General features: G+C 46.3%; 1 long non-coding RNA gene across 1 annotated transcript; it reads left to right on the top strand.

The window, feature by feature from the left end:
- The first annotated feature begins 213 nt into the window (after positions 1-213).
- Positions 214-8,629, top strand: LOC112434515 (uncharacterized). The gene is made up of 2 exons (XR_013095200.1): positions 214-1,266; positions 8,139-8,629. It is a non-coding gene; the product is annotated as an uncharacterized LOC112434515 (long non-coding RNA).
- Positions 8,630-9,214: the final 585 nt, after the last annotated feature.

Here is a 9,214-nt window from a genome sequence, read left to right as displayed (position 1 = left end):
ACATAAGGTCTGTGTCACAAGATCCCTTCCCCCTGATATGACAAATCCATCATAAATCTGCACTGCAATGTCCAGAACATTTGACTCTGAATTTACATAAATAATACATTTAGATCATTTAACAGTCAGCACTCCTCATTCCCCAGGTGTTGATGGAGACCCGAAAAGAACTTAAAGAATAAATATTGTAATCGCATGTATGCCAGTGTAACGATGTAAAAGAATGGATATGGTTTTGTTGTTGTTAAATTCCTGTTAAACTTGGGATCGCAACCATGGGTTTATTTTGGAACTTTTATTTTGAAAATCCGCAGCGGAAGTCTGCTACTGGTAAACGGGCTACCCCCTAAGCCTATCGTTAGTAGCAATGAAGCTTTCGCTGTGGTAAGTTCCTCTCCGTCCGCTCTCACAGAGCATGAGTTTAAAACATATTTGAAAATCCTCATTGAAGCTAATATGACAGTGCACTAACTGCATGAACTGCCCATACGGTAGTATTTGAGTAGATTTCAGGTTTATGACCGTGTTTTGCAGTTAATAGATTAGACGGTAAGAAAAATGGACACGTGGAGCTAGCGGCTAACAGCTAGAGGAGGCTGTCGTGTCTAATAATTTTGAAACTTCTCTCAATAGTTTGGGCGGAATCCTGTTGCTGAAACCCATGGTTATTCATGTCCCATGTTATTGCAGGTATGTGTACTTTGAAACATGTATATGGTTGAGCTGCAGGCTAATTCTGTTTAAGACATATTGCTTATTAAGTTTGCCCAGTAGATGGCAGCATTGTTCCATTTACTATTGTACGTAAAAGGGAATTTTGGCTTTGGTTTATTTATATTTACATGAATGTGCATTTAAGCGAATTAATTTTTCTTTTGTTATCTAAACCACAACGCAGTAATGTTTCTATTTTATTTTCCGTGATAAGTATTGTTGCCATTTTATTTTTCAATCAATATTTGTTTTTATTTATTTGGGAAAACTAAGAGTTCCACTATACGATCATAAGCCTATAGTTAGTAGCAATGAAGCTTTCGCTGTGTTTGGGCGGAATCCTGTTGCTGAAACCCATGGTTATTCATGTCCCATGTTATTGCAGGGGAATAAATCGCGCCTGAGCTCTACCCACTTCGAGTCCAGAGAGTTTTATTCACACAGCGCTGGAAAGAGAAGCTGACCAGGGGTTACATTGGTGCCGTGAGCCGTCAATCGAGTGTTTGGACGGTGGACTCCTCTCAGCAACGTGGGCCAGTTTCAGCGCTGCACGTTTGTGATTCATTGTTGTTCTTTCTGACACAATTTTTTTTTAAAAAGGAGCATATATAGCATTTTTGTTTTATTCTAGTTGTTGTGATGGACATCACAGAGGAGGGATCGAGTACTCCTAATGTTGTTGGTAGGGGTAGGGGGTTGTTATGTTCCCCTTTGCGTTTGCGTTATGACACTCCTGTTAGTGGGCGTGGTTTTGTTAGGGGGGATAGTCAGGGGATCCCAGGGCCCCAGTCCAGTGAAGGGGTTGTTGTCCCTCCCCCTAGCCATGTGTCACACACGTCTCAGAACAACAGTTCACCTTCTCCTAACCCAGATACTATTGCCACGGAGATTGTGAGTCAGATGGGGGATGTGATCCAACTGGTTGGTCAGAGAGTAGCGCAGAGTATCTTAACCCAGCTCAGCCCGTCTGCTAGTACCCCCTTACCTGCACCTACGGCCACACCTTTCCATGCTGTGTCATCTACATCTGCTGTTGATGCTGCGCCGGTGCAATTTGTGTCCCACAGGAAGCTTAAGGACCCACCATGCTTTAGAGGGGATGGTTCTGATCTCATTTCTGTGAGAGAGTGGGAGGATCTGATGAGAGCCTTTATAAAGCTGGGGAGTCTGAGACCCGAAGAACAGGCTGAGGAGATTCTTGTTCATTTGAGAGGCAAGGCTAAGGATGTGGTCCAGGTTGGCATTAGAAACAGTGTCGTAGATGTCACACGTGATCCTGAGGCTATTTTTGGAATCCTGAGGAGACACTTTGACTCTGCTCAGTGCTCACCTCTTCCGCTGGCAGACTTCTACACCACTCTCCCAGAGAAAGGCGAAAGTGCATTCGATTACTGGCTTAGGCTGCACCGTGCTGTTGATCTTGCTGTTGAGCGCCTGAAGGAACGAGGACAGGCATTGGGTAGCCCCAGCACTGAGGTCACCCGAATGTTCATCAAAAACTGTCCCTCCCCTGAGCTTGCCATGATCTTTAGATCAAAGACAATTGATAAATGGACAGCCAATGAGGTCCAGGAAATCCTGTGTGAGTCCCACTCTGGAGGAACGTTGAACTCAAGCACCACGACGGCCGAGAGAGTTGCAGTGAATACGCAGCAGATATCAACAACGTTGCCTGTCCAGCCAACAGAGAAGCACATTCAGCCACAGTCGACAGATTCAGCTGCTTTGGAGCGGCTCATAGGCATGCTTGAGAAGGTTCTTCTGCAAAGATCCTTTCAGCCTGGTTTGACCACACGGCCTAACTCCAGACGTTCCAGGATTGAGGGCCTACATGATAAGCCCTGCTCCGTCTGTCATGATATGTCGCACACAGCTTTCATGCACTGCCGAGATCACAAACTCTGTTTTCTGTGCCACTCACCTGACCACACCAGGCGTGCCTGTCCTGGATCCTCGTCGTCTTCTGCCCCTCGACGGTCGGAAAACTAGTTGATCCACATTTGAGGGAGGAAAGTGTGGATCATCTGAGTGACTCTCCCACTTGCGACAGCGATGACCTGGGATCCATGTATGAATCTCTGTGCTCCACTTCGCCACCTGGTACGACAGTTGTCTTCCAAATGACGCAAAGAATTAAGAAATCTGACAGTTTGTTTTATACGACTGTGGGGACTGTGGGCGGAGTTTCACTGAGAGCCATGATCGACAGTGGCTCTATGTCGTGCTCTATTAGTGAGGCTACTGCTACGCGGCTTTTACAGTCCTGCCCTGATCTGAAGCTCGAACCAGCTAATGACATTGTTGTTGTTGGTGCTGGGGGCCACCAGTTCCAACCTAAAGCAGTTTGTGATTTGGAAGTGACTCTTTATGGTTTCAAGCTGCTCATCCCCACGCTGGTTATTCCAGGCCAAAGTGACGACATGATTATTGGCAGTAACGCTATTAAGTCGTTGATTCATGTAATGAAGAATACGGATGAGTATTGGAGGCTTGTATCTATTTCAGGTGATGTCACCAATGATGACTGTAGACAGTTTTTATCCATGCTTTCCAATGTTGAGCGTTGGCGAGGAGGGGCGGTGCCTGATAAGATTGGCACAGTGAAGTTGAGACAGCGTGTTACGCTGGAACCCCTTCAGGAACACCTTGTGTGGGGTAAATTACCTCCCTCTTCACCTCTATCAGCAGGCTGCACTGTTATTGTTGAGCCTACACAGTCACGGTGTAGACCCAGAGACATCCTGGTTGGCCGCTCCGTCTCATCATTGTGGGGTGACAAATGGGTTCCTCTCAAGGTGATTAACCCCAGCAACAAGCGTGTGATTCTGAGGAAGAACTGTAAAATCGCTGATGTCTACCCCTGTGTCGCAGTTGAAGAGCTGTCTCCCCCTGAAAAGATCATGTCTAACAGCCACTCTTTAGAACAGGGTTCTGTTCCCATAAGGTCTGTTGAACAAAGGAAGGAACTCTTGCACAGACTAGGACTACAAGACTTGGACTTAGACAGTTGTGAGGTGTCTGACAGATGGAAAGATCAGCTTCTGCAGCTTGTGGAAAAGTATGAGTCTATCTTTTCTAAGGATAAAATGGACTGTGGAGAAGCTACCGATTTTGTCCACAAAATACACCTTGTGGATGAGAAGCCTTTTCGTTTGCCTTATCGCAGAGTACCGCCGAGTCAGTATGAGAAGCTAAGAACTGCTCTGAATGAGATGGAAGAAAGGGACATAATCCGGAAGTCGAACAGTGAGTATGCATCGCCGCTGGTCTTGGTGTGGAAGAAGGATGGCAGCCTGCGCATTTGCACTGATTTCAGATGGCTCAATGCAAAGACTGTTAAAGACGCGCACCCGCTGCCACACCAAGCCGACGCCCTGGCTGCTCTCAGTGGAAATGTTCTCTTTTCAACAATGGATTTGACCTCTGGATTTTACAATGTGCCTCTCTACGAGCCTCACAAGAAATACACAGCATTCTCCTCGCCCTTTGGTCTCCATGAGTACAACCGGATGCCTCAGGGCCTGTCGAACAGTCCGGCGACATTCATGAGAATGATGATGTCGATCTTTGGTGACGAGAATTTCAGCAGCTTGCTTTGTTACTTGGACGACTTGATGGTGTTTGCGCCTGACGAGGCAACTGCCCTTCAGCGCCTTGAGATGGTCTTCTCTCGGTTGAGGAGTCACAACCTTAAGCTGGCCCCTAAGAAATGCCATCTTCTTAAGAGGTCAGTTAGATTTCTTGGACATGTCATTTGTGCGGATGGTGTGAGAACTGATCCAGACAAGGTTAACACCATTACCAACATCAGGGAAGAACAGCTTATGGAGAGCGATGGTGTGACTCCCTCCCAGAAGAAGATCCGGTCCTTCTTAGGAATGATCCTCTATTACCAACATTTCATCCCTGATTGTTCTGCGAAGGCCAAGCCCTTGTTTAGGTTACTTTCGGGACGACAGGCAATTCCCCATGGGAGGAAAGGAAAGAAGCTCAGGAAGCAACCCTCTGCCAAACCATCTCTGACACCAAGTGACTGGACATCAGCATGTCGCACATCATTTCAAACGCTCAAGATGGAACTAGTTAATGTTGTCACCCTGGCTCATCCCAACTTTAGTGAGCCTTTCATCCTGGCGGTTGATGCCTCCTTTGATGGCATCGGGGCAGTACTCTCACAGGTTTCTCCTGGCGAGACAGTGGCTCGACCTGTTGCCTTTGCCAGCAAGACATTGTCACGGTCTCAGATGAACTACCCAGCGCACAGACTAGAGTTCTTGGCGCTTAAATGGGCCGTGTGTGACAAGTTCAGCCACTGGCTGAAAGGAAGGCACTTCACTGCTTGGACAGACAATAACCCCTTGTCCTACATCTTGACAAAGCCACGTTTAGATGCTTGTGAGCAGAGATGGGTGGCGAAGCTCGCGGCATATGATTTTGATCTAAAGTATGTGCCAGGGGTTAGAAATACAGTTGCTGATGCTTTGAGCCGTGAACCATTTGTCGAGTCATGTATTGGTCATCGTTTGCTGAAAGAACCTTATGTTGCCCTGCTAGATGAGGTCAACGGGGTTGTGAGAGGTACTGTGCAGGATGCTTTTCGGCTGACTAACAACTGCCACATTGTTCAAGACACAGAGCCAGACTCACCAGACTCTGTTTCTGAGTGCGACCTTCAGAGCGAGAGGGGTTCGATCGATGCTGATGAGGTGTCAGCTGTGCTGAGTGCGCAGTGTGACCATGGTTTGACCAATGTCAACCCACCTTTATCACAGCTCCCTGAGGTGGACCCGGTCGTTCCTCTTCCCCAAAGCCAGCTCTCGAGCCTTCAGCAACAAGATCAGGCAATAAACAGAGTCCTTTTCTATGTGCGAAGAAAAAGGAAGGCTACGAGGCGAGAAGCAGCTTCAGAACCAGGTGGTGTTGGTGGACTTCTCAGGCAGTGGAAGAAGCTTAAAGTACAGAACGGCATCCTGTACAGGGTGATAAGGCATCACCGCTTGAGTAGAAAGATTTTTCAGTTTGTTGTTCCTGATAGCCTGAAGGTTCAAGTCCTCCTCAGCCTTCATGATAATGCAGGCCATCAGGGCCAGGCACGAACACTTTCCCTCGCCCGTGAGAGGTTTTTCTGGGTCGGGATGGAGAGAGACATAACCAACCATGTTCGACAGTGTGAGAGATGTGTGGTTGGAAAAACACCTGAACCTCATGCCTGTGCACCACTAGAGAACATCCAGACGTCAGAGCCGATGGAGCTAGTGTGCATAGACTTTTGGACTGCTGAGCTCAGCGATAATAAGAAAGTGGATGTCCTGGTCGTAACCGATCATTTCTCCAAGATGGCACATGCCTTCCCCTGCCGAAACCAGTCTGCAAAACATGTCGCACGCAGGTTGTGGGATGATTTCTTTTGTGTTTATGGCTTTCCCAAGAGGATTCATTCGGATCAGGGATCAAACTTTGAGAGCAGACTGTTGAAGGACCTCTTAGAGATGGCAGGTGTGCAGAAATCGCATACTACGCCATATCATCCTATGGGCAATGGGGTCACTGAACGGTTCAACAGGACACTTGGGAATATGCTGAGGACTCTCCCTTCTACAGCCAAGGCTAGGTGGCCTCAGATGTTACGCACTCTCACGTTCTGCTACAATTGCACAGTGCATGAGACGACTGGTTTGGCCCCCTTTTATGTCATGTTTGGGCGAGTCCCACGCCTCCCTGTTGACATGATGTTCCAACATGTGCTGCAAAATGATGATGTGATCAGCCACCATGAGTTTGTCTCACGGTTGCGGAAAGACCTGTTTGATGCCTCACAGATTGCCCAGAACCACGCTTTTCACGAGCAAGCGCGCCATGCCAGACTCTACAACCGCAAAGTCAAAGGCTCACCTCTGGCTGTAGGTGATAGAGTGTTGTTGGCCAATCGTGGTGAAAGGGGAAAAAGAAAGTTAGCCGACAAGTGGGATCCCACGCCTTATGATGTTGTGTCAGTTAGGTCTGGGATCAATGTGTACAGGATAAGAGAGAGCCACACAGGCAAGGAAAGAGTTGTACACAGGAACCTCCTTCTCCCTGTTAACTTCCTGGGCTTAGGTGTGGAAGGGAGTCTGGCCTCCCGTGCTGACTTGGACGGAGGGAACCCAAACAGTGGAGATGACCAAGGGTCTGTGAGGTCAACACAGATGGATCATCATGACAGGACACTGGACTGGCTGCTGAAAACGCCAGAGATACAGGGTCTCGCTAATGAGCCGGTGGAAGTTGAAGGTTCCCTCGACGTGGGACACCATTCTCTCTGCGTTGTGGACCCCAGCAGTGGCTCTATCGCAGCGGAGGACCCACCCCCTGAAGTTAATGCTGAAGTGTTTGAAAACTCCATTAGTGAATTCCCCTTGCCTGCTCCCGTGATCAGTGATGCTGCTCTCCGTCAAGGCTCTGAACCTGTTGCCGTGGCTCCTGTGGTTCCCATGGCTGATGTTGACTTAGATCTTGCTATTTGCACACAGCCTCAGACTATTCAGGCGGGCATGGATGGGCTAGCTATCACTAGGTATGGGAGAAGTGTTAGGCCTCCCAAGAGACTGATTTGTGAGATGGCAGCGCAGAAAGTTGAGGAAACTTCTTCTGTTTCAGGGTCAGTTTTTGCATTTCTGACTAGTATGTTTTAGCTCTGAGGGAATTGACTTGGTTTCATGTATCTTTCGACTTATTTTTTTTGTGTGGTCCAGGATGTGATTTGGAGTATTATTTCGGATGCTCTTATATGTGATGTTAAGGAGGTGTAGATGGCATCTTCTCTAGTCTGTTGAAGGTATTGGGCTTGGTACCACCCAATGTCTCGACACTTTTATATAAAAGGATTCTGTATCGACAATGATTAATATTAGTGTATCGATTTTACCCCGAAGCACCTGCTGTTCATAGTTCTTTTGTTTCTGGCCCTTGATACTCCCTTGAACTGGTTTGGAGTTTAACAGAATTTATGGGGGGTGTATGTAACGATGTAAAAGAATGGATATGGTTTTGTTGTTGTTAAATTCCTGTTAAACTTGGGATCGCAACCATGGGTTTATTTTGGAACTTTTATTTTGAAAATCCGCAGCGGAAGTCTGCTACTGGTAAACGGGCTACCCCCTAAGCCTATCGTTAGTAGCAATGAAGCTTTCGCTGTGGTAAGTTCCTCTCCGTCCGCTCTCACAGAGCATGAGTTTAAAACATATTTGAAAATCCTCATTGAAGCTAATATGACAGTGCACTAACTGCATGAACTGCCCATACGGTAGTATTTGAGTAGATTTCAGGTTTATGACCGTGTTTTGCAGTTAATAGATTAGACGGTAAGAAAAATGGACACGTGGAGCTAGCGGCTAACAGCTAGAGGAGGCTGTCGTGTCTAATAATTTTGAAACTTCTCTCAATAGTTTGGGCGGAATCCTGTTGCTGAAACCCATGGTTATTCATGTCCCATGTTATTGCAGGTATGTGTACTTTGAAACATGTATATGGTTGAGCTGCAGGCTAATTCTGTTTAAGACATATTGCTTATTAAGTTTGCCCAGTAGATGGCAGCATTGTTCCATTTACTATTGTACGTAAAAGGGAATTTTGGCTTTGGTTTATTTATATTTACATGAATGTGCATTTAAGTGAATTAATTTTTCTTTTGTTATCTAAACCACAACGCAGTAATGTTTCTATTTTATTTTCCGTGATAAGTATTGTTGCCATTTTATTTTTCAATCAATATTTGTTTTTATTTATTTGGGAAAACTAAGAGTTCCACTATACGATCATAAGCCTATAGTTAGTAGCAATGAAGCTTTCGCTGTGTTTGGGCGGAATCCTGTTGCTGAAACCCATGGTTATTCATGTCCCATGTTATTGCAGGGGAATAAATCGCGCCTGAGCTCTACCCACTTCGAGTCCAGAGAGTTTTATTCACACAGCGCTGGAAAGAGAAGCTGACCAGGGGTTACACCAGGTAGCTGGAAACATGGCACCAAGTGGCAGATAATGTATGCTGGATGTATAAATCAGTTGTTTTGCACTGCCATATCACATGTTTAATGATAATGTCAGGGTGTGAATAAATGTCTTGGTGTGTATAAACATAAAAGAGAAAGCTCAATGGATAATTCTCCCTGAGAACGGCTATGCCAGGTTAGAGGAGAGTCTGTCTGTTAGTAACACTGCAACAGGTCTTTATCATCTTGAAGATATTCGAGAGGATGGGATATTGTAGCAAGCTATTGAGTCCCTGGACAACCACAATGAGAGCTTGGTTCACATTGCCGGGAATAAATCAGACTCTTTCACACTCGGTGTTCCACCAGGGCTGTGCTTTATCATTGATTTTGTTCATAATTTTTATGGGCAGAGTTTCTATGTGCAGCTGAGGATCAAAGGGTGTTGACTTTGCTGGTCTCTTCTATGTTTTACAGAAGTTGTAATTCTGTTGGCTTCATTGAGAGAATACCTCTCAGCTCACACGGGATTG

Source organism: Maylandia zebra, linkage group LG22 (genome assembly GCF_041146795.1).
Source record: "Maylandia zebra isolate NMK-2024a linkage group LG22, Mzebra_GT3a, whole genome shotgun sequence".
NCBI classification, from domain to species: Eukaryota; Metazoa; Chordata; class Actinopteri; order Cichliformes; family Cichlidae; genus Maylandia; species Maylandia zebra.
This window is presented reverse-complemented; position numbering and strand designations above follow the sequence as displayed.